This window comes from Narcine bancroftii, chromosome 2, assembly GCF_036971445.1.
Source record: "Narcine bancroftii isolate sNarBan1 chromosome 2, sNarBan1.hap1, whole genome shotgun sequence".
NCBI lineage: Eukaryota > Metazoa > Chordata > Chondrichthyes > Torpediniformes > Narcinidae > Narcine > Narcine bancroftii.
In genome coordinates this window covers 245287960-245313708 of record NC_091470.1, presented here as the reverse complement: position 1 = coordinate 245313708, position 25749 = coordinate 245287960, and the positions used below count along the sequence as shown (strand labels likewise).

At 38.1% G+C, this 25749-nt stretch overlaps 1 protein-coding gene and 1 long non-coding RNA gene across 7 annotated transcripts in view; one reads left to right on the top strand and one right to left on the bottom strand.

Annotated features, from left to right (window-relative positions):
* Positions 1 to 25749, top strand: part of LOC138755194 (transcriptional activator GLI3-like) — a 469347-nt gene that overhangs the window by 236297 nt on the left and 207301 nt on the right. The window lies entirely within an intron of this gene.
* Positions 23186 to 25749, bottom strand: part of LOC138755197 (uncharacterized) — a 65894-nt gene continuing 63330 nt past the window's right edge. For all 4 annotated transcript variants that reach the window (XR_011352107.1, XR_011352106.1, XR_011352104.1 and 1 more), the window contains one exon: positions 23186 to 23565. This is a non-coding gene — a long non-coding RNA (uncharacterized lncRNA). The remainder of the gene's footprint in view (positions 23566 to 25749) is intronic.

The following is a 25749-nucleotide window of genomic DNA, read 5'->3' as shown; positions in this document are numbered from 1 at the left end:
TCAAAGATGATCACAATTCAATTTGATATGGTGGTATTACAAGCCCAGACGATCCCAAAACCCGGGAGCAATAGATATTCACCAAGACAAGTGGTTACTTAAACAAAAGTTGCTTTGAATTATCTTTAAACATTAAAACAGGATCACACTTTAACTTATCACCCTTCTAATTCTAAGCACACGTGTCTGTAATGTGTACGTTAGTTCAGAAAAGTTCTTTGATTCACAGTCCAATCTCACTTCTCATTCTTCCAAGATTACTGGTTGCAAGCAATTCTTGTACTCTACACAGAATTTAACATTTATGAATTTAACCAGGCTTTGGTGCTTGAAAGGTAAATGGTTACTGCTCAGGAAGGTTCTTGTCGGTTTTCAGAGAGAGATTTGTTGTTCGCTGGACACAAACTGATCCCTTTTAATCAGCTGCGTCAGTGTCTTGCTGAAGAAACTTGCCCCCTTCAGGATTCTCCAGATGATAACCTCTTTCTTTCAGGTCACCACAGAATTCCTTTTTGTTTCCCTTATTTCAAGTGAAACATTAGGCAGCCAGTCCTCTCCTCTTGTATGAATCACAAGGCTTTGACCAGGCTGAACTAAGCATTCACAACCTTGTCCTGTCCAGTCCCAGCTGTTGCTGATGACTGTAAAACTGCAAAACTGAATTCTCTCTCTCTGAGAAAAAGCCTGTTTGACTCTCCCTGCTTGCAAAACCACATGACCCTCTTAGAACAGCAAGCTGCACTCCAGACAGCCTATGTCTCCGCAATACTCCTCCGTTCTCTTTCATCTGTTGCTTTTCAAAACAATACATTAGTGAAGTCTCTTGGGCACTCCCAAAAGTTTTTGCAAAGTCATCCAGGAGCTGCCCTGTGTGGCTTGAGCAGAGCTTCAGTATTTTAAATGAGATCTGTTTTGAAATGTTTGTATGTGACCCGCACTAAAAAAAAACCTGCACCAATTTATCTCCCAAAAACATATCTATATACAATACAAACACAACATAATATGTCACAGTAATTATAGACAAAGAACAGGAGTAAAAGATGTGAATTGGAGAAAAAGGGAATGTTGCCAACTTGAAGGTAGATCAGTGTCTGAGCAGTGGTAATAATAGGTATATAGTAAGTATTGAAAACAAATATGTTCCCACAAGGGTGAGAATATCAAAATTAAAGCCCCTGGATATTAAGGAACATATTGATGTGTTAAAGTGAAAACTGGCTGTTTTGAGAAATTAAAAATTCAGTCACTTAGAAATGTAGAGAATACAAAATCAAGATCAAAGTAATAAGCGTGATGAAGAAAGCACGTCAGTGCCTCTACTTCCTCAGGAGTTTGCAGACGTTTGGTATGATACCAGAAACCCTTGCAAGTTTCTACAGATGTGTGGTGGACAGTGCGCTGATGGCTGCATCACGGTCTGGTATGGAGATACCAGTATCCTTAAGTGTAAAGCCCTTCAAAAGGTAGTGGACACAGCCCAGGACATCACAGGCAAAACCATCCTCACTGTCAAGAATATCTGCAGGGAACACTACCATGAGAGAGCAGCAACAATTATTAAGGATCTACACCACCACCCAGCATATGCTCTGTTTTCGCTGCTGCCATCAGGAAAGAGTTATAGATGCACAAGATTCGTACTAGGTTCAGGAACAGCTGCTACCCCTCCACCATCAGAATCCTCAACAACAAACTCAATCAGGGACTCCTTTAAGGACTCTGACTTGTGCACTTTATTGATTTTTTAAAATTGATTTAAAAAAAATTCTCTCTGTATTGTACGGTCGGTTTGTTTACATTCATTATCTGTTTACAGTTCTTTGTTGGTATATATGCACTGTTTACAATTTTTCGCACTACCAATTAGTGGAAATTCTGCCTTGCCTGCAGAAAAAAAATCTAATGGTTGTAGGTGATGTCATGCATGTACTCTGACAATAAATCTGAATCTGAGAAAATTGGGGATGCAAAAAGTGATCAGAAAAAAAATTAACTTGACAAGTAAAATAAAGGGGAAATGTATAGAAGTTGAAAGACTATGAACTATCAGAAAATAAAAATCTAACATGTTGGAATATGGTTTTTAATAGATACCGTGTCACAAAAGGGTAGGATAGGGATGTATCAAAGATACAGATATTGCAATTAAGGTGGAGAAGAATAAAATGGAAAATGATGAAGTGAGCAACAAAATATTGATGGGTTTAGATTAGCAAGTCTGAAGTAGATAGATTGCCAGACTTCAATGAAATGGGGATTCCAGTCTGTTCAGAGAAACAGGAAAGGAAATACCATCAGTTCTCAATCCTGTCATGCTGGGGAAGTGATGGTGGAGAGTGGGGAAAGCATTTGTTGTTGAAAAGAAGGATAAACCAAATAATTATTCAGGGAAACTTATTTGAAAGCAAAGTCGACATTCATCATTTAGAAAGAAGCAGATTAATTAGCCAATCAGTATAAATTTATTAAGAGGTTATATCTAATTAATGATTTAACTTTTCAGAGTAAAGAGGAAGCTCAATAAGGGTCATGTATTTGATGTGGTACACATAGCTTCTACAAAATTCTACAGGTAAATGACAATCTATAAACAGGAATGATAATTTGGATCCAAAATTGGCTCACCAGTAGGAGTGGAGTGATTTGTGGATGATTTTATAACCAGAGTGCTGTTTCTCAGGGGGGGGGGGGTGGTCAGTCCAATATCCTTTGCTTTTCTTTATCATTTCATTTTTTATCTTGACAAAGAAACTGGCGATTTAGCCCATCAAGTCTACATCAACTCTTATAGCAATCCCAACAATCGAATTTCCCCACTGATTCCCTGCTCTCACATGACTGCCAAATCCAACCTGAATCTCATACCACATAACTCAGAAAAGAGTAATTTATACTAACCAATTAATTTACAATTCAACAGGTCTCTGGGATGTGGGATGAAATTATAACACACAATACAATTCATGGGTCAAACTACACATTGGCAACACTGGGTCAGGACTGAAACTAAGGCTCTCCAAAGCGATATACCTACACAGATGCTGCCTACCCGAGTTTCTCCAACAACAAATTTTTTTGCTCTATAAAGCTTTTGTTCTGTTATTCTGTTCGTGCTGTGCATAACAATAATGTAGACTAAATTATTTGGAAATTAATTAAGAATGTTTTGGTTTATACAAGTATTCACTAGCTGGATAATAATGAATACAGGAAGATCGGTATGAACAGGTCAGATGGGCAAAACGTGAATAATGGAATTCGTTCTAGAGTAGGGTGAAGTAAAACGTTTGTGGGGAACAAATTAGGCAACGGAATATACAATGAAGGATAGGATGGTGAAACATTGAGTGATGGAGTGTCCTGGGGTACTTGTCCACAGATCCCTGAAGATTGGTAGATAAAGTGAGTAGGAAGAAAGTATCAATGGACACCTTTGATTGGGTGAAGCATGATGATCAGGAGATCCTGCAGGCATTGTTGATAACATTTGGCAGGCCTGAGCCCATTTACTTTGTATAGCTATATGCATTGCTTTATGTGAAGAAACGGTATATCTAAAAGATTGTTGATTGAACTGGAGAGTTTTCACTGAGGCAAAATTTGATAGCCTGAGATTGTTTTCTCTGAAAACAAGAACACTGAGGAATGTTTCAATTGAAGAGTGTAAAATTATGAGGAACCCAGTTAAATGCATAGGAAGGCTAATGTTTCAATTCAGAAGAAAGCCAGCAACCAGGGTCACAAACGCAAGTGACAGGCAGAGGATTAGGGAACCTTGAGGAGAATTCAGTCCTCCCAGAGGGTAGGTGTAGTTGTGAGCTCATGATCTGCAGAGCCAGAAATATTTCACAAAAGCTAGAAGTTCTTTAACTTACAAGGTTACAGACCAGAGTTGGGAAGTGGAATTAAGGTTAATAACTCTTTTTTAAAATCTGGTGGAACAAATAGTTGTTTTCATTGATTTTGGATTGATTTTTATTTGCCAAGATACCTCTTTAAAAAATTCAGAATGAAGAGAACCTACTTGTTTAATTGTTAGTGGTTTACAACCAGTATGTTTGGTTATTTTGCCAGCTCACTCTGAAAGCTTCAGACCATAAAGACATAGGAGCAGAAATAGGCTATTCAGCCCATTCAGCCTGCCCCACCATTTAATCTTGAGCTGATTCATTTCTCCATTCAGCTCCACAGCGTGGCCTTCTCCCCATAACTTTGATGTCCTGGCTAACCAAGAAAATATCAATCTCTATCTTAGATACATCTAATTACTTGGCCTCCACTTCTGCCCATGGCAACAAATTCCACAGATTTACCACCCTTTGGCTGAAGAAATTTCTACATATCTCTGTTCTAAAATGACACCCTTTAGTCCTGAAGTTGCATTCTCTTGTCCTAGTCTCATCCACCATGGGACACAATCTTTCTACATCTACTCTGTTCATACCTTCCAACATTTGAAATGTTTTAATGAGATTCCCCCTCATTCTCCTACATTCCAATGAATACAGGCTAAGAGCTGTCAAATGCTCCTCATATGATAACCCTTTCATTCCCAGAATCATCTGAGTGTACCTCCTTTGAACCCACTCCAAAGAGTATCTTTTCTTAAATGAGGAGCCCAAAACTGCTCACAATATTCCAAGTGAGGTCACACCACTGCCTCAACATCACATCCTGTTCTTACATTTTTTTCCACTTGAAATGAATGCCAGCATTGCATTTGCCTTTTTCACTGCAAGTTTACCTCCAGGCTATCTTGCACGAGAACTCCTGGGTCCCTTTTCCTCTGGGTATTTTTAATTTTCTTCCCATTTTTTTTCTACCTAAGTACATGACTACACTTTTTGATGTTATATTTCATTTGCATGGCCCTTGAAGATTAGAAAAATATCTGTTTTTTAATAAAAATCTTCCCAAATTTCTTACCAAACTAGATCACAGCTTTGTCTCTACATAATTTTGCATTTTCACCCAGTGAATTTCACTTTTTCCATTGCATCTCTCTATTCTCCTCACATCTTTCGTTCTGCATCTTAACAAACTTGTATTTATAAATGTTGCCCTTGTCTAAGCCATTGATGCAGATCATTAAGCAGTTGAAGCTCAATTATTAGATCCTTTTGACACTCTACTGGTTATATTCTGCCACCTGAAAAATACTTTGTTTTCCTTCTTTACTCAATGTTCAATACAGACTAATTTCTTTCTTTCAATTCCCCTATGAGCTGTAATTTTAGCTGACCAGCCCTATTGGGTCACACTTGAACAAATGTATTTTGAAAATCCAAATACTCTAGGTTCACTGGTTCTCTTTCATCAACCCCAGTCTCAATCAACCGTTACAATCAATTATATAACAAACACAATTTTCCTTTAATTAATTTCATTGACTCTAGTCAGTCATACTTAGATTTTATAGATGCCTTGATAACAACTTCTTAATAGCATTTTCCCAAAGCTGATGTTTACTGAGTCATAGTTTTCTACTTTCTCTTCTGGTCCTTTTCTTGACTGGTGTGCTTAGATTTATTTTTTTCTTATCAGTCGAAATGATTCTAAACTTTCATGAATACTAGATAACCCAAACCAATGTACCTACTTTCCTTGGAGCTTTCCCTTATACAATGCTAGAGTGTAGAGCATTAGTTCTCAAGCTTTTAATACAGTACTGTTAACTTTTCTAGTGCTGCATTCTTCATAGACCATAGCTCCTCAAACTCTCAGAGCCAACCTTCACTTCCAGTTCAACCCTTGACTGCTCATTGATCCCCTTCCAACTCTGTTTTCCAATTATGAGGAAATTTTCACAACAGGAGACTGGTTCAGAATAGGGGCCTTGAGATCCAGGGCAAGTTGGGCAATTGGATCTAACATGGCAACAGGGGGAAAAGGGTGATGATGGAGGGCTGTTTTCATGATTGGATGCCTGTGGCTCATGGTGTTCTATTGGGATCAATGCTAGGACCTTTTCTGTTTATAATATGGGTGAATAATTTGGATGTGGGTGAAGTAAGCACAATTTGTAAGTTCACAGGTGACACGATGCTAGGACTTTTTCTGTTTATAATATGGGTGAATAATTTGGATGTGGGTGAAGTAAGCACAATTCGTAAGTTCACAGGTGACACGATGCTAGGACCTTTTCTGTTTATAATATGGGTGAATAATTTGGATGTGGGTGAAGTAAGCACAATTCGTAAGTTCACAGGTGACACGATGCTAGGACCTTTTCTGTTTATAATATGGGTGAATAATTTGGATGTGGGTGAAGTAAGCATAATTTGTAAGTTCACAGGTGACACGATGCTAGGACCTTTTCTGTTTATAATATGGGTGAATAATTTGGATGTGGGTGAAGTAAGCACAATTTGTAAGTTCACAGGTGACACGATGCTAGGACCTTTTCTGTTTATAATATGGGTGAATAATTTGGATGTGGGTGAAGTAAGCACAATTCGTAAGTTCACAGGTGACACGATGCTAGGACCTTTTCTGTTTATAATATGGGTGAATAATTTGGATGTGGGTGAAGTAAGCACAATTCGCAAGTTCACAGGTGACAAAGCTTGCTGATACTTTGGAGGGTAGTTTTAGGATACAGGGTGATATTAATGTAATGGTGAAATGGGCTCAGAAATGGCAGATTGAATTTAATCCTTGTAAATGAGAGATGATACAATTTCAGATTCAGATTTATTGTAAGGGTACATAATGACATCACATAGCACCCTGAGATTCATTTTACTGCAGGCTAGGCAGAATTACCACTTATTGATAGACAAATAAACACTGTGCACAATGTACACATGTAAACAAATAAAGAAATGAAAGCAAACTGTGCAAAACAGAGAAAATAAACAATCAAGTGCAAAAGTAAGTGTCCTTAAATGAGTGTCTGATTGAGCTAATTGATGAGGAGCCTGATGGTGGAGGGGTAGCAGCTGTTCTTGAACCTTGTGGTTCAAGTCTTGTGGCACCTAGACCTCTGCTCTAATGGTAGCAGCTAAAAGAGTGTGTGTGCTGGGTGATGTGGATTCTTGATGTTTGCTCCTGCTCTCCTATGGCAGCATTCCCTGTAGATGTTCTCAATGGTGGGTAGAGTTTTGTCTGTGATGTCCTGGCTTTACACTTGCGGGTATTGGCATCCCCATACCAGAATGTAATGCAGCCGGTTAGCACACTTTCCACCACACATCTGTAGAAATTTGCCAGAGTGTCCGATGTCTTACCCCCACAAAAAACTCTTCAGTTTCATGGGAATGGGCAGGAACGTCAAGAATACATTAAAGAAACTCTAGCATTGTTGGCTGATATACACAAAATAATTAGAAATAAAAATTAATATCATTCAGTATAATAAATTGTGCAGATTTAACAAAATGCTCATTTACAGTCATTGAAAACATGGTTGCTTCAAGCTATCTTAGTAAGTGGACATAATTGTGAGTTTTGAAATTGAAACTTGAATTCTTTTTATTTATTCAAATCACGACAGACTGGATGGAAATTTATCTCTTTTCCAAGTTGGTATCTGCTATCATCTTTCATTATGTTCTCTATAATTTATGTATGAAGCTGGAATCCATAGATTAGTTGCTTTCTTGTTGTGACTAGTAACCACAAGGAATCTGACCCAGAAAACTAGTATTCCCCTTTCTTGGAACATTTGTGCTGATAATGCTGCGATTGATTGTGAAAACAGATGAGAAGTACTGAAACCATCTGCAAAATTAGAAAAAACACAAAAATTGCAGCTGTAAGAAGCATGAGCAAACTTTGATGGAGGAACTTTGCAGGCCCGGCAGCATCCATGATAGAAGTATCAGTCAGAATTTTGGGTTGAGATCCAAAACATTGACTGACCATTTCTACCCATGGACTCGCTGAGTTTCTCCAGCAGCTCATGATTTTCCCTCTGCAACATTATTTCTGCAGAAAAGGAATAAAATTTTGAGTCAGTTGCATAACAATCAAATTTTAAAATGCTTCTAAAAAACAGGATATGGAATGATTAGTATGCAGTTTATCAACAACTGTGGTCAACAACCAGTGTGTTATGCCTAAACAAAGGAAATTACAAGGGGATCAGGGAGGTTGAGGAACCGTGGAAGACTTTCAAAGAGAATTTTCGTGGTACTCAACAAAAGCATATTCCAGTTAAAAGCAAGGACAGTAAGAGTGGGACAGACAGCTTTGGATAACGAAGGAAATTAAAAAAAGGCATCAAACTAAAATTACATACTTACAAAGTTGCCAAGAGCAGTGGAAAACTAGAAGATTTGGAAAGGTTTAAAAGTAACAAAGACATGGGGCCCATTTATGGTGCTGTGCTGCCCATCTCCAGGTTGTTGTCACTTGATTCCTACGTGTCAGCTTTTAACCTTGCTTAGTGGTAGGGATTCTGAATTACAAGGTTTTTTTCTTCTTTTGAATTTTACAATACAATATATAACTCTACTGTTCAATTGTGCATAATGTAAACAACAATAAGATATTTTAAAAAGAAAAAGAGATTACACATGTTAGTTTCCTTTGTTCTGCAAAATGGCAGACATTAGAAGAGTTCTGACAACTTTTATTAAATATTTAATCATTATTTAATCACCGTCTAACGAAGTTTAATGGTTTGTAACAATGCAACTGATAATAATGTTTAATAAACCATGGAAAACTCAAAAAAAGCAAGGAACCACGAATGTGGAATAAAGAGAGGGAAGTTGAACTGTGAGAAAAGATTAAAATGTAAAAACAGATAGTAAATTTTTTATCATAATATAAAATACAAAAGGATGGCTAAAGTGAAAGTTGGTCCCTTGGAAGATGAGAAGGGAGATTTGATATTGGGTAATGTAGCAAATATTTTCCTTTATAATCACTTGCAGGAATTAGAAATTTGAAGTTGTCTATGACTCGTTCACACAAATCCGTACGAAAGTTGAGTTTTCCACAGTTTATTTGATGTTATTATCAGTTGCTATATGTTGTTACAAGTCGTTTAATAACTTTTTGTTAGACGATGATGAAAAAGTTGTTGGAACATTCTAAGTCCCTTTCCATTTTGTAGAACAAAGAAACTAAAAAGAACTAACTGACCTGGTTATCTCTCCCAGGCAAGCTTTGATCTTCAAAATGGGTGTTGCCAGGAGATGGCATGAAATAAATGAAACATTCATTTGAAAGTCACAAAACAGAATTTGCTTGCAAGAAATACATTTTAACTCTTATAAACAAAGTACATAGTAGTAAATATTGGTTACATTTCAAAAGAAAGTGAAAGTCAATTACCAAAGCTTTCTGCTTCTTGTAAAAGACAGATTTTGGTAATTGGCTTGTTCAGAAAGCCAGTTTTAGTCTTGATCCAAACTTGACGTACGAGTCCTCTTTTGTCCTGGATGGTACCAACAATCTTCCCCATCAACTAGGAATTTCGAAGCGCTATATGGTCTATGAAGATCATGACATTCCCAGCATGAAATTACCCCTGATTTTAAACCATTTCTGTTGCTCCTGCAATGGTGGAAGATATTCTTTAACCCATCTTTTCCAGAATAAATCCAATTATAAATTGCACTTGCTTCCACCTGCGGCGCGCATATCTGTCTTCCATATGAAACTACCCTGGTGGCCACAAAGGCTTAGTCATAAGAATATTCATTCCCTTTTTCATCTGCAAATCTCTTGCTTTGGTAAAAGCAGATTATCTACATTCCAGCATTAATCAATTCTTTAATGGTGAGACCTCCCTTTCCTTGAGTCTCAAGATCACCTGTTTCTTTTCGTGGTAGATCTTTTTGATGGATGTTTTCCGATTGAAATTGAACAGGAACATTGCTTGTTTGTTTGTTCTGACTGCGACGATTCAAAAACCATCTTTTAAAACTAAGCATCCATGCTATTTTTTCAAACAATTCTAGGATGAGAAGTAACGGATTAAGCAGTTAACTGAATCCATTTGTTCAGACATTATCTGTACCTAATCCTTGTTATCATCCATTAACAGATATCTGACAGTTCCGTAATGGTCTTCATATGCATCAGCAAAATTATGTAATTGAGTTGATGCTACAGTCCCAAAATTTGTGGGTTTGAATCATCTGTCAATCTTGAGTTCTCCATCTTGTGAAGATCCTGAATCCAATGCATTCATTCTTGTACATTGGATTCTGATATTTCATCATCCCAACCAATCCTCTTTCTACACAAATCTCTCAGGATCTTCTCGGCAGTCAGGACATCTGGTGCCAGTATTTCTCGAGGATCATATATCGAACTGACTGTTGATAGAATCCTGCTTCTTGTGAGAGGTCGGTCCTTCAAAATGATTTTGAACTTAAAAACTTCACACTGAACACACCATTGTACACCTAACACCCTCTCAACAGGAAGGCTGTCATGGTCTAAGTCCAAATTCTTCTGCCTTCTCTCTTTCAGGTATGGCAGGCAATACCTGGCGACTGTTACTTGTCCATTTGGTAAGTAAAAAGCCTCCTTTATTGCAGATCGCTCTTAACCCATGATAAAGAGCTATAGCTTCTTTAACTGTAGCTGCAGAAGTGAGATAGTCATCCACATAGAAGATACTGACGATGGTGCTTATAGGTTGAGAGATAATTGTTCCATATTGTCCTCAGCGTACTTCCTAAGGACAAAATTCACACAACTTGGTGATGAGATCACTCCAAATAGATGCCCCGTCATTCTGTATTCTACCATATTCTGACCATAGTCTCCATTGTAACAAATCACGCTCATCATTTGGTACCTTCACCTGATGGAACATTGCTTCAATGTCTGCAGTGATGACGACAAGTTCTTTACGGTATCTAGTTAAGACTCCTATCAATGTACTGGTCAAATCAGGACCCCGTAAGAGTTGAGAATTTCGTGAAACCCCCCCCACCCCCCCTGAAAGGTTGCTACACAATCAAACACCACTCAATTTTTTTTCTTCTGTGGATGCAAAACCTCACGGTGTGATAAGTACCATTTATTTTACCATCACCACATTCCAAGATGTCATCTGGTACTTCCTCTGCATGTTCTTTGGATATCATATCAGACACATATTTGGTGTAATCCGAATGAAAGGAAGAATCTTTTTTGAATCTTCTCTTTAAATTCAGTGTACGTTATTAACGCTTCTATTATCTGGCATGCATATTTCCTTTTCCTTTAAAGGCAATCCATTGCAATAATTATCATTGACCAACTTAGCAGATTTTAACACTGATTCCAAAAACTGCTGATCTTCTTTTGAAGGTTCTTGGTCGTCCCTGATGCACTCAGGAAAGTCATTCTTGAACAGCTGCTCCCACAGCCTATCAAGCTTAACAATCGATATCTTGTTGACACTTATAGCCAACTGGTTTTGAACCTCTTCTTTCTCCTCATGGTCCATTGATCATTCAACCAAATATAGTTTTGACAGCATAAGGTCCATCTCCCACACTCCTTATCATATCCAGTGGTTCCTGAACTTTTAGTACTCTGAATCTCAGAGTTGACTTTGCATAAATAAACATATTTTCAAATGGTCCATAGTTCAATATTGTTTTGATGTGGGATGTTTCCTTTATGCACAAGCGTAGTCTTTTGAGTTTATACGCCTAGGAGTTCACAAAAATATTTACTAACCAGTCCAGTGATCTCTAGGCCTGAAACAATGTTGGTTTCAAAATATGTTTAACTTGACCTATAGTTTTCAATAGAATTTTTGTACTTCTTCCCAGAAAATTAAGCTTATTTATTAGCTCCACAGTGCAAAATGACACTGTGCTACCTGGGCCAAGAAATGCATAAGTACACACTATTTTGCTTCCTCTTTTGGCCTTAATCTGCACAGATACTATTAAGAATTTGCAGTCGTTTTCTCCGGCCCCAGTAAGACCATTTGTCAATACTGAGGCTTCAGCACTGTTTTCATCTGCTTCTTTTCTTGTTGTTTGTTCCTTTTCTATTTTTTTCTTTTCCTGGAAGATATGTAGCATTTTTGATTACATATGTTGCAGCTGAGTTGCTTTTTGCAGTTTTTGCCTTTGTGTCCTTTACACAGACAGCCAAAACATTCTCCATTTTCCTTCAAAAGAACAATTTTCTCACTAAGTCTCTTCTTTTCCATCTGTGCACACTTTTACAAAGAATGGATGTCATTAAAGAACAAACATTTCTTCACAATAGGTAAACTTTCATTTTCCTTGATTTCATTATCTGCAACTGCCAGAGAAGAGGCAAATGTACTTTTAAAAGATTTTGATTAAGGGTATGATTTGGACCTCTCAACTTCTTTATTCACTCTTTGAATGCCTTTGATATTTCCATACACTGGATCTGTGACAATTTCTACTTGCCCCTCAATGAACTCCACCAAGTCATTAAAACTAGCCCTTTCTTCACATCTTTTCTGGCATTCAACAATTTATTTATAATGATTAGCATTTTTTTTAGCAGATCGGTCAAGCCTTGTAGATGGCCAATTTTCATCATCACATTGCAACATCCTCTTTGAAAGAGGGCATAAGCTTGTAAACTCTTCATGTCATCCAATTTTATTGACAACCATGAAAGAGCCTTCTGTACAAAAGCTGCAGCAATTTTATGCTTGTTGCCAAAATGCTTCTTTAGCAAAAACTTAGCCGTTTGGAATCCTTCAGTTGGGGTCATATGATGGCAGCTTTTTACAAGATCTTATTGTTGTCCACTTGTGAACTGCTCCAAATAATATAGACAATCCTCCGAGCTCCTAATTTCAATTCTGTGTTCAAAATTTTTCATAAGTGCTTGGAATTGAAGTGGGCCACCATCTGGACAGAGAAGAGAGAGTTCGTAATTGAATTAATGATGCAGCCATTGCATCTTGCCTTGTTGTGCCTGGGTGTAAATTATTTTGTTCATTCGGATTTCTATTACCTGATGGTAGCGACATGTATTCTGTATAGTTAGATAACATTTGGCTCACATCTTTGTCCACTGGGGTCATTATTGGGGTTTGAGATTTGGCACCAATGTACCTTAACCTGTTTAGTTCAGAACCATGCAAGTCTTGTAACCATAGCACCTAGTTCTTCTTTGGTATTAGATATTTTCTTTTTCTGTTGACTTTCCTCAAAACATAACTCCCAAATGTTAGATGCTTTTGATAATTTATTTCAAGCCCCAAGTACTTCAGAGCCTTCTAGAGCCCTTGACCTGGCCTGATTAACAGCAATTTGTTCGTCCAGTTCCAATTGCTCCTTTTGCCTTTTTAGCTACATTTTGTCCCTTCTTAGCTGCCCCTTCTGCAGCTTCTTTTCCATCTGCTGCTGATCCTCTTCTCTTCGTAGCTGCTCCTATTTCAGCTCCTCTTTTCTCTGTAGCTCCTCCCGTTTTATTCTTATCCGCTCCTCCTTGTCCTAGTCCAATTTAATTTGAAGCATTTCTTTTTCTGCTTCAAGAGCTGCCGTGTCGGGGGGAGTCACATGATCCCCTGGTAGGGGAATACCAGCCCTCTCCAGAAAAGAAGAAATAAAGTGAAGAAAATACAAAGTTCAATAAATACAAAATATAACAAATAAAAGATAAAGTTGTAGAGAAAAGAAAAAAAATGACACCCAAGAAGGAAAAAGTAAAAACAATGGGGAAAAAAGAAGAAAAGACGACGGAAGAGAAAGGAGAAGGCCTTACCTGCATGAAGAAACAGGGAGCCATCATGGAGAAGAGAGCCCGTTTTCCGAGGTTGTTGATGGCCCCACAGAGTCGCGACTCCCCCAAACTGCTGGACTGAAAAAATGGCTCTCTGAGCCAAACAAAAGTGCGCTTACTAAGGAGAAGGAGAACACCGACGGGAGGGGGGCTCAGCTGAGGATCGGGCAAACACAACACGACCATCTGAGGGATGCCTGATACCCAGGGCTCTCAGATGGAAGAAGAAGAAAGCAACAGGAAAGCGAGTGAAAAGAAAGAAGAGCAGCAGCAGGAGGCCCAACAGATGAGTAGCACAGAAGAAGAGGACCAACAACAAGAAGCCAAGCAAGAAGAAGCCCAACAAAGTGAGATAAGCAACTCATCAGGAGAGTCAGAAGGCACAGATACAAGGAAGAGAAGAAGAAGAAGAAGAAGACCAAGATCTGCACAGAAAAATAGAAGGTAAAACAGATGGACAGAATATAGATTTAAAAAAATTTTCAAGAACAAATGAGAGCATTAAAAGAATGGTTGACATTAGAATTTAGTGAAATGAAAAGAAAAATTAAAAGTAAAGAAGAAAAAATGAGTAGAATAGAGCTGGTCATGACAGAAATAGGGAAAAGATTAGAAAATGTGGAAGAACGAGAAACGGCTGTAGAAATGGAACTGAATGACTTAAGAAGAAAGTGATAAAAAAGTTAAAGAGTCACAAGAGTTGTTAGCTCAGAAAATTGATATGATGGAAAATTATAGTAGGCGAAACAACATAAAAATAGTGGGCCTAAAGGAAGATGAAGATATGAAGGAATTTAGAAAAGAATGGATCCCAAAGGTCCTGGGAATGACAGAAATACAGGAAGAAATGGAAATAGAAAGGGCACACAGAACACTAGCTCCGAAACCACAGACACAGCAAAAACCAAGATCCGTTTTAGTAAAATTTTTGGGATATACGACAAGAGAAAATATACTGGAGTGGGCAAGGAATAAAATTAGAGAAGACAAAAAGTCATTGGAATACAAGGGTCAAAAAATATTTTTTTTACCCAGACATAAGTTTTGAACTCTTAAAGAAGAGGAAGGAGTTTTAATACAGCAAAATCGATCCTATGGAAAAAAGGTTATAAATTTATGTTAAGACATCCAGCTGTGCTTAAAATATTTATCCCTGGGGAGCAAAACAGACTGTTCTCGGATCCGGAGGAAACACGAGAATTTGCAGAATGCCTGCAGGACAAAAGGAGAGATGAAGAGATGTAACAAGAATGAAGAATGGTGATAAAACATATATAAAGATGTAAAAATAATGTATATGTAAGAACTAATGAAGAGAAAGAGAAGGGAAGAAAGGAAGCAAGGGGAAAAAAAGAGGGTGAATTTTGTTATATGTGTTTTTAAAAAAAGTGTTTTCTGGGGGGGGGTTTGGTGGGAGAGATTAACCATCACTGCAAAATCAGTTGATGCTTGCGAGTGGGTTTGCAATCCAAATGGAGAGGGGAGTTGTGGTTGCCCGGCAAGGGATAAGGGGCAACTCAGAGAGGTGGGGGAGCACATTTGGGGCTAAGGGAATATTGGATGTGGGAGTTGTTGAAGTATTTTATGTTTTAAATGTATTGTCATACATTGAGTTTAAAAATGGAAAACTGAGAGATGAAAATGGGAAAAAGGGGGATGGTGATGGTGAGGAAGCAGAAATTAGGTGTAAACAGGATATGAGATGGCCATGTTGAATTATATGACTATAAATATTAATGGAATACATAACCAAATTAAATGGAAGAGGCTATTAAATTTACTGAAAAAAGAAAAAAAAATAGACATAGCATTTGTGCAGGAAACGCATCTAACTGAAGTGGAACATAATAAATTAAAGAGAGACTGGGTAGGGCACATAGCGGCAGCATCATATAATTCAAAAGCTAGAGGTGTATCTATATTAATTAAAAGAAATGTACCAATCAAAATAGAGGAGGAAATAACAGATCCAGCAGGGAGGTATGTAATGATAAAGTGTCAGATATATTCAGAATTTTGGAATTTGTTCAATATATATGCACCTAATGAAGAGGATCAAAAGTTTATGCAAGATATTTTATTGAAGATTGAAGATATGCTAAGGACTATATTGATAGGAGGGTATTTTAACCTTAATTTGGATCCAATGTTGGATAAAACTGAACAAAAGACTAGCAAAAAGAATAAAGTGGCCAAATTTATGGTGAAATCAATGCAGGAAATGAAACTTATGGATATATGGAGGAGGCAGCACCCAAGGGAGAAGGAATACTCATATTATTCGAGTAGGCATAAAACATACTCAAGGATTGATATGATTTTGTTGTCGGCCCATATTCAAGGGAGAGTTAGGAAAACTGAATATAAAGTTAGATTGCTATCTGATCATTCACCTCTGTTATTAGCAATAGAACTGGAGGACATCCCACCAAGAACATATAGATGGAGGTTAAACTTCATGCTACTTAAAAGGCAGGAATTTAGAGAGTTTATTGAACGTCAAATTAAAATGTACTTTGAAATAAATATGGAATCAGTGAAAGACAAATTTATATTATGGGATGCAATGAAAGCTTTCATTAGAGGGCAGATAATAAGTTATGTAACTAAGATGAAAAAGAACTACAATTGGGAAATTGAACAGTTGGAAAGGGAGATAGTAAGTACAGAAAAGGAACTAGCAACAAGGGATGATATAACAAAAAGAAGAGAATTGGCGGACAAAAAAGTAAAATACGAAACATTGCAAACGTATAAGGTGGAGAAGAACATAATGAAAATAAAGCAAAAGTATTATGAACTAGGAGAAAAAACACAAAATATTAGCCTGGCAACTTAAAACAGGACAAGCTAAAGGAACTGTATTGGCATCAAGGAAAAAGGACAAACAAATTACATATAATCCAATGGAGATTAATTAGAACTTTAAGGAATTTTATGAACAATTATACCAAACTGAGAATGAGGGAAAAGATGATAAAATAGAAGAGTTTTTATCTAAAATTGAACTGCTGAAATTGCAAGAAGAGGAACAAAATAAACTGATAAAACCATTTGAAATAGAGGAAGTGTAGGATACATTAAAAAAGCTGCCAAACAGTAAAATGCCTGGAGAGGATGGATTCCCAATAGAATTTCTATAAAACATTTAAAGTGATATTAATTCCTCCTCTCTTTGAAGTAATGAACCAGATAGAAGAAACACAAAACTTGCCAGATTCATGTAAGACAGTAATAATTACAGTAATACCAAAGATGGGGAAGGATCCACTAACACCAGCATCATATAGACCAATATCTCTACTTAATTCAGATTATAATATAATAGCAAAATTATTAGCAAACAGATTGGCCAATTGTGTACCAAAAATAGTAAAACAAGATCAAACTGGATTTGTTAATAAAAGACGAACAGCGGATAATTTCGGTAAATTTATTAATTTAATTCATGCAATTCAAGGAAATAAGATGCCAACAGTGGCTGTTGCTTTAGACGCAGAAAAAGCCTTTGATAGGGTAGAATGGAATTATTTATTTAAAGTATTACAGAGGTTCAATCTACCAGAAAAATATATTAATTGGATTAAAGCATTATATCATGGACCATTGGCCAAGGTAACAGTAAATGGATATGTATCGAACCAAATCAAATTAAGTAGATCAAATAGACAGGGGTGTCCATCATTCCCCTCATTGTTCGCTTTAGCAATAGAATCATTGGCAGAACTGATAAGAACAGAAAATAAAAGGGATAAAAATAAAGGAGAAGGAGAATAAAATCAGTTTACTTGCAGATGACATCATAGTATACTTAACAGAACCAGAAATATCAATAAAAGAACTACATAAGAAATTGAAGGAGTATGGAGAAATATCGAGGTACAAGATCAACGGAAATAAAAGTGAAGTGATGCCAATGAGTAATGTGGATTATGTAGAATTTTAAAAAGAATCACATTTTAAATGGCAAGCACAAGCAATCGGATACCTAGGTATTAGGTTAGATAATAATTTAAGCCACTTGTACAAATTAAATTATCAGCCACTAATAAAGAAATTGCAGGAAGACTTAGAACATTGGAAAGAATTACCACTAACGTTGATAGGGAGGGTAAATTGCATTAAAATGAATGTCTTCCTAAGGATACAATTCTTATTTCAATCGTTACCAATTTCCTTAACAGAGAAATTCTTTAATGAACTAAAGAAAATAATAAGGAAATTTTTGTGGAAAGGGGAGAACCCGAGGATAGCGTTAGATAAATTAACAGAGAGGTACAACCAAGGTGGTTTGCAGTTACCAAACTTTAAAGATTTATTATGATAGCCTTAGCTGTAGCAAAAAAATGTATAATGTCAACTTGGAAATCGGAAGAGAGCCTGAGAATACAGCAATGGTACATGGAAATGAATAAATGTATTCCATTGGAAAAAATAACATATAATTTAAAAAGTAAAGTCACATTATTTGAACAAATTTAGGAACCATAGACGGGACATAACAGAGAGGGCTTGCATCGGACCTCCACCCCTTAAAATGATAGGAAGTCAAAATGACTTGATCCAGTGTGTAAAAGATGACACATTTTTCTTGTTTATTTTTAATTGTGTGATGAGATTGTTTAATGGTTTTATTGTATTGTATATGTTGAATGTTTATTGGCTTTGAAGTGGGGAGGGAAGGTAGGAGGTAAAAAAGGGGAGAAAATGACACTGTGTATATTTTAGAGGGAAATATTTGTATGCATTTTGGTTGATATGGTTCACAGTGTGAAAAATAAAAAAATTACAATAAAAAAAGAGCTGCCGTGTCTCCCTGAACCTTTAAACGTGTAGATTCAGTGCTTGAGACTCTGGAGCCTACTCTGGAACTCCTCTTGCTTCTCGTGCTTCCAGCATTTGACACACTATCACCTGTTTATATCCTCTATTTCAGTGGTTGTTTTACTATCTGACTTTATCTCCACTCTGGATGGTGCATGTTCACCATATTGTGGCGCAGCTTCAGTCATTTCCATGTAGTTGATCTTAGTTCCTCGATATTTTTTGCAGTAATTCTGTGGGATTTATACTCTCAGCAGCCGTAACCTTCTGCTTTTCTATTGTCTTATTCAGTCTTACTCGAAGAGTAGCTTTGTTTCCACTTGTTTCTAATTGCCATCTTTGGAATTCTTCTTTAAGTTCCATGACCTTCATCTTCTTGACATGTCGCTCCCCAGCGGCGGCTGCCATATAATCTATTCAGCCAACTGTCACTCTCAGATATTAACATGCACAACAATTACTCCAAAGCCAAAACAGTCCACAAAGAACAAATGGCACTTCTTCAAACTGTGTAATAACTTGCAATAAACACACAGAAGGAATCCTGAGAAAGGCTTACTGCTTCTTCAATGGCCTTGGTGATGCTGTTGATGATCGTGCCTCCTTGAGTTTGAAATGCTCTAAACAGAGCCCAATTAATCCGGTTCAAATTTAATATCCAATTTCCAACTTTCTATTGTTTTAAATTCCATCTTTTGTTGACTACAAGTTGTAGTGACGATTTTTCTTTATAATTGCTTGCAGATTTAGAATGTTGAAATCTATGACTCATTCAAACAAATCCATATTAAAGTAGAGTTGAGTTTTCCACAGTTTATTTGACATTATTATTATTTGCTGTACATTGTTACAAGCCATAAAAACTTTGTTAGCAGATGATTAAACGATGGTTAAACGATGATTAAACATTTAATAAAAGTTGTCCGAACATTCTGTCTTTTACCATCTTGTAGACCAAAGAAGCTTAAAAAAAAAACTAACTTACCTGGTTATCTCTCCCAGGCAAGCTATTACCTACAAAATAACTGAAACTTGTTAAAAAAAAAATGCTTGAAAGCCACAAAACAGAATTTGCATGCCAGAAATACATTTTAACCCATACAGGGAATGAGTAAATGGCTAAGGCTTTGAATTACGATTTTGTGTCAGTCTTCAAGGTGGAGAATATGTTGAACATGCCAAAGACAGATGTTATGGATATAATGCGTGGTGAGGACCTGGATGTTATAGCTATCACTCAAGCGAGAGTACTCTGAAAACTTGATGGTCTAAAGATAGACTAGCCCCCTGGTCCTGATGAAATGCATTCCAGGGTACTGAAATAAATGGCAGAAGTTATAGTAAAGGCTTTGGTGATAATTTACAAAGGTTATCTGGACTCTGGGCAGGTTGCAATGGATTGGAAGATGGCAAATTTCATGCTACTATTCAAAAAAGGATTTGGGCAAAAGCCTGGGAACTCTGGGCCAGTTAGTTTAACATATGTAGTTGGAAAATGATTGAAGCTATCATTAAAGAAGAAGTAGTGAGCCATCTAAAGCGAAATGCATCTATCAGACAGACACATCATGGATTCAGCAAAGGTAAGTCCTGTTTGACAAATTTACTGGAGTTCTTTGAGGATATAATAAGTGTGGTAGATGGAGGGGAGAAGGTGGACGTTCTTTACCTGGATTTCCAGAAGGCATTCAGTAAGGTGTCACATAAAAGACGTACAGAAGACAAGGATACATGGAGTTTGGGGGGCGGGGGGTGATGTATTAGCATGGATAGAGGATTAGTTAACCAATAGAAAGTGGACAATTGGGATACAGGGGTGTTTTTCTGGTTGGCAATTAGTGGAGAGTGGTTTGCCTCAGGGTTTGTGCTGGACCCACATCTGTTCATGAAATACATTGACAATCTTGAAGAGGGGACGGTGTAATGTATCAAAGTTTGTTGATAACACTATATTGAGTGGAAAGGCAATTTATGCAGAGGATACGGAAAGTCTGGAGAGAGATATAGATGTCCCCTCAAGATTTGGGATAGGTTTTGGACAGAGATAAGGAACTATTTTTCCCAGAGGGTGGTGAATCTGTGGAATTTGCTGCTCATTGAAGCAGTGGAGGCTACCTCAGTAAATATATTTCAGACAAAGGTGGTAGATTTTACATAGTTCGGGAATTAAGGGATATGGGTGGGGGGGGGGGGGGAAAGGCAGGTAGGTGGAAATGAGCCTATCATCAGATGAGCCATAATTTCATTGAATGGCAGAGCAGGCTTGATGGACCGGATGGCCAACTCCTGTTCCTAATTCTTGTGTGAACCCATGCCATTTGAAAGTTGGCTTTCTGGTGATTTCAATTGAATTTGACTTTTAGTAAATGTACATCAGTATCATAAAGCATTCTGTACTTTTGTTTTTGTTTGGGCTGTTTTGAATAGAGAGGAAAAAAGTGTTTGGAATGAATGTATCATATTTAAAATGATTGGTGTGTTTTTGTTTTGAAAGCTGGGGTTCAGGTGTATTGCTATGGTATATAGTACAAAGAGTTCATGGATCCATCTTTACCATCTCCAGTCCTGTTAATAATTAGTAACAGGAGTCAGAAGGTAGTCAGTTTTACCCTGTGAAGTCCCTCTTCATCTTAAACATTTAAACAGAAAACAAATGTTTTGTTTGAAATAGCCTTGGGGTTGGCAGGATGAAGACAGATCAAATTCCACACTGTCAGCAACATCATTACCGTGCTCTGCCTCACTGTGCTACTGTGCGCTAACAGATTGGTATGCCGAAACAGTGAGGCACGATGAAAATAATCATTTAGAAATGTGCTTTGTTACATGAACATGTTTTCAGGATTTTATATTTTTGTTACTTTCTTAGTGTTATTTGCTTGGAGTAGAGTTTTCTGGAAAAAAGACTCTGCCAAATGTTTTCATGTTGACTGTCAGTGAGGTAACACAACACGTCAATGAGCATAGTTAACTGTTCAGTTATCTTCCCAGGTGCTTGCTTGCTTTCAGGTAGAGGAAGTAACTTTGCTGTGCTTGCTTTCTGGTTTCATTTTAGCTTCTCCTGTCATCATGTTTCATAATAAATGGAGTAGATGATGCAAAAAGAGAATAGGGATCTGGAACAGATGCAGCTATATACTTGCCCTGGGGAAATAACACACTTGTTTGTGGGAAAATTATGTTTGTCCTCCGGTGCAGATGGTCGGATTGTGACCTTCCTGGTTCCTTATATCCTTTACTTTTATTGAATCCAAATGTGTTTCTGTAGGTTAACACAACTACCTTATCTACTCAATGGGTCAGGCAAATCAGCTAATTTCAGTGTGGATCTCTACAATTTAAGCCTAACAAAGTACGGGAAGAAGATCAACTCTCCTGCCCTCAATTCTTGTCCATTTATTGTTAGAAAATGTGTGTCCAGACCTAAATAGGAGTAGAAAAAACAAATTATGGTGCCCCTCAAAACTTGATTGATACTGTGCAGTTGATATACAAAACATAGGCTGCTGACTAGATCTGTAGAGAGTTGTGAAATCTCAAGGGTCTTTGATGGCATTAACATGAATTGTCTACTTGAGAGCAAGGAAGAATTGTGGAATTGCAAGGGACCCATGTCCATTTGTATTTATTTTATTTTTGTTTTTCTTTGAGAAGAATATCATTCCTTAAAAAGCAAATGTATAAGAAAAGTCTTCAATCATAAATTATTTTGCAAATTATTCTCATGCAGTACGAGGGGTTTGGACAAATACCATGATTTTTTAGTCACCATTATTGTAAAACTATGTTGGAGCTGGACTGATAGATCACTTGTCAACTTATCTTCCTGCCTCTGTTTTATAGAAGAGCACACAATGTAGATTCCTCAAGATTTTGGAGAACCCATATTTCAGGGACTGGACAAATAGGATGAATTATCTCAACACAAGTTGAAATACTTTATTATAGTTGGGGAACTTGTGGTCATTTAATTAATAAGTCTCGATTGCATGTCATTCCAGTAGCCCAGCTATAGGAAAGAAATTATCAAACTGGAAAGGATGCAGAAAAGACTATAGTGACTGGAGAGCTGGATTTATAAGGGGAGGCTGGAAAGTCTGACCTTTATTCCTGGAGTGCGAGAGGCTAACCCAGGGAAAACCTGGGTGCGAGAGGGTGACATTATTGAGGTTTATAAAATCGTGATGGGTGCAGATAAGCTAGGGGATAGGAAGAAGAATCTAAAGTGTGTAAAAGGGGATGTGATGGGGCAAGTTTTCCATACAGAAAGTAATGGGCATATGGAATAAGATGCCAGAGGAAGCTGCAGAGGTGGGTACAATTATAACGTGTGAAAGGCCTTTGGGCAGATTAGGATAGGGAATGGCCAAGCACAGGCAAATGGGACTGGCTCAAGTAGGCAAGTTGGTCAGCATGGATAAGTTGGGCTGAGGCAAGTCCATGCTATACAAGTCTATAACTTTGTGAGCAAGTCTATAATACTGAGCAGAAAGTAACTGGAATATTTTAAAAATCCATCTGGTTTACTAATGTCCTTTCAGAAAGGAAATGTATTTAACTTACCCATTCTGATCCACATATGAATCTAGATTCAGAGCAATGTGGTATTCTCTTAACTGGCCTCTGTAAATGATCTGAGAAGTTACCCAATTGCAAAACACTGTGACCACAAAATATAATAAGAGTAAAGCTGAACAGACCACCCAGCATTAACTGATGCAGTAGATTCAACATAGATGCACCTTGGCTCAAGCAAGCTATAAGCCTTTATTCACTACCTCAAAAATAAGAACTGATCTGGTATCAAGTGGCATCTGTGCAGGCAAAGAAATAAACATCTCAGGTCGATACCCTTCTTCAAGAATGATAGAGCATATTGGCCTGAAATGTCAACATCCCCCCAGCAGCTCTTTTCTTTTGCTCCAGATTCCAGAATCATCAGTCTCTTGCATTTCCCCAAGTATAATCCTTGAACTATAATCATCGAAAATGATGTCTTGCAGCCAATGTCTTTGACAACTTCATTTCAGTCTGTGGTCAAGTCCAGTTCTGTTTCCAGAGCTGGTGTGCAAATGCATGGAGAGGGAGAGAATGTTGTTAGGTTTGTAACATTGGATCCATTAAATTTTCATGGCATCAAATCAAACATGCATAAGGAAGTCCCCTCATGCCCCATAACGCTATTACAGTGCTAGTGACCTGGGTACGAATCCAGCACTGTCTGTAAGGAGTTTGTATGTTTTTCCTGTGTCTTCATGAGTTTTCCCTGGGTGCTCAGTCTTCCTCCCACTCTCCAAAATGTATGGGGTTGTAGGTTAACCTGGGTGTAATTGAGCAGTAAGGGTTGAAATGGCTGGAATTGGCTGCTACCATACTGTAAATAAAATTTTCACTTAATTATCACTTTTTCCTTTCTCAGTTGATGAGCATTGAGTGCAACAAGGGCTCTGAGTAGGGGAACTTAGTGTGGCTGGGTAACTCTCTCAGTAACTCAGTGAGCAAAGTTGTAAAGTATGTAGCTGTGCCAGGTGAGAGGAATTACACTGGGAGAATCTATTTATTTGTGTACTCACTAGTCCCCACCAAGTAGCTGCAAAAAAACAAATTGCTGGAGGAACTCAATGGGCCAGTTAGCATTTATGGAGAGAAAGAGATGGTTGATGTTTTGGATCGATACCTTGTATCAGGACTAAGAATATAAAGGGAAGATAGGCAGTATAAAGAGGGTGAGGGGTGTCAGAGCTGGCAAGCAATTAGTGGATCCAGATGAGGAAGGGCTGATGGCCAGATGGATCTGGGTGAGGGAAGGGAGGAGGCAGATTGTGATAGAGGCTGGGAGGTGATAAATTGAGACAGCAAAGATTGCAGATTATGGAATTTGATGAGAAAGGAAAGTGAGTGGAACTAGATAAGGGAAGATGGTATGCAGATGCGAACTGTAGGGGGAGGGGATAAGGGGACCAGTGGAAGCAGTGTGCAGATGATAATCAGATGAAGCAGGGTGGGGGAGGAAAGGAAAAGAAGGGTGTGTATGAGAATATTGAGGTAGATCACAAATTGGAGAATTCAGCATTTATGCCATTGAGTTTAGACTACCCAGGCATTTGGCCTTACCCTGGCTATGGATGAGGCTGAGGAGAGAGGTCTTTGAAGGAACAAGAAGTTTTAAAATGGCTTTGAATTGGGAGTTCCAAGTGAGCTTTGAGGACAGGTCACCCGGGTCTGCACTTTGCTTTACTGGTGTGGGGGGAGGAATGAATGAACCAGGGAGTCACAGAGAGACTGGGTCCTGTGGAAAACAGAAAGGAGAGGGGAGAGGAAACTGTGATTGTTAGTGTGATTACATTGCAGCTAAAGAATAAGGTGTTGAATGGAGAGGCAGGTAGATTGAAAGATGAGAACCAAGGAACTCTACCACTGTTATGTCTGGGGGTGGTGAAGTTTGGCCAGAAATGGAGGGACAAGCACTCACATGACCTGTTAACTTATCTCTCCTCACCTATCCCTTCCCATCGCCAGGCAACATCTGGCCCCACACCATCTCCCTCACCTCCAGGTGTAGACCTAAACATCCATGAGGTGCAGGTTCTCATGTACCTCTTCCAGTTTCGTATATTGTATTGGGTTCACATGGCCTTGTCTATCAACAATGACCACCTGGAGTCCCTGGTTGAAAGCCATTTTAACACCCCTTCCCATTCCCACATTGACCTATCTGTCCTTGACCTACTCCACTGCCAGGCCAAATATGAACTTGAGGAATGGCACCTCGTATTCCATCACTGTTGTCCTTAATCCAATGGCATGAACGCTGAATTCTCTAATTGCAAGTTACACACACTCCCATGGTTCCTTTCTCTCTCATTCAGATTCATGCAGGACCTCTCACACAGCCCATTCTTTCCAAGCCCCACCTCTACATGCAGTTCCCTTTCCTCATCTGTTCATCACTGCTCTTACTGGTGCCCCTATTGTCTCCCCTACTGTTCCCATCTACACAGCATTCCCTTATCTTGTTCCATTTATCTCCTTCCTTTCTTATCAGATTCCTGCATCAGCAGCCCTTTGTTGTCTCCATTTACCACCTCCTAGCCTTTGATGCTACCTCTGATGCACCTTCCCCTTCCCAGCTGGCTCCATCTGCCCAGCAATCATTCCTCACCTGGAACCACCTATTGCGTGTGACTTCATTTTCCCCTTTACATCTTTATATCAGCTATTTCCTCTTTGAGCACTCAACCTGAG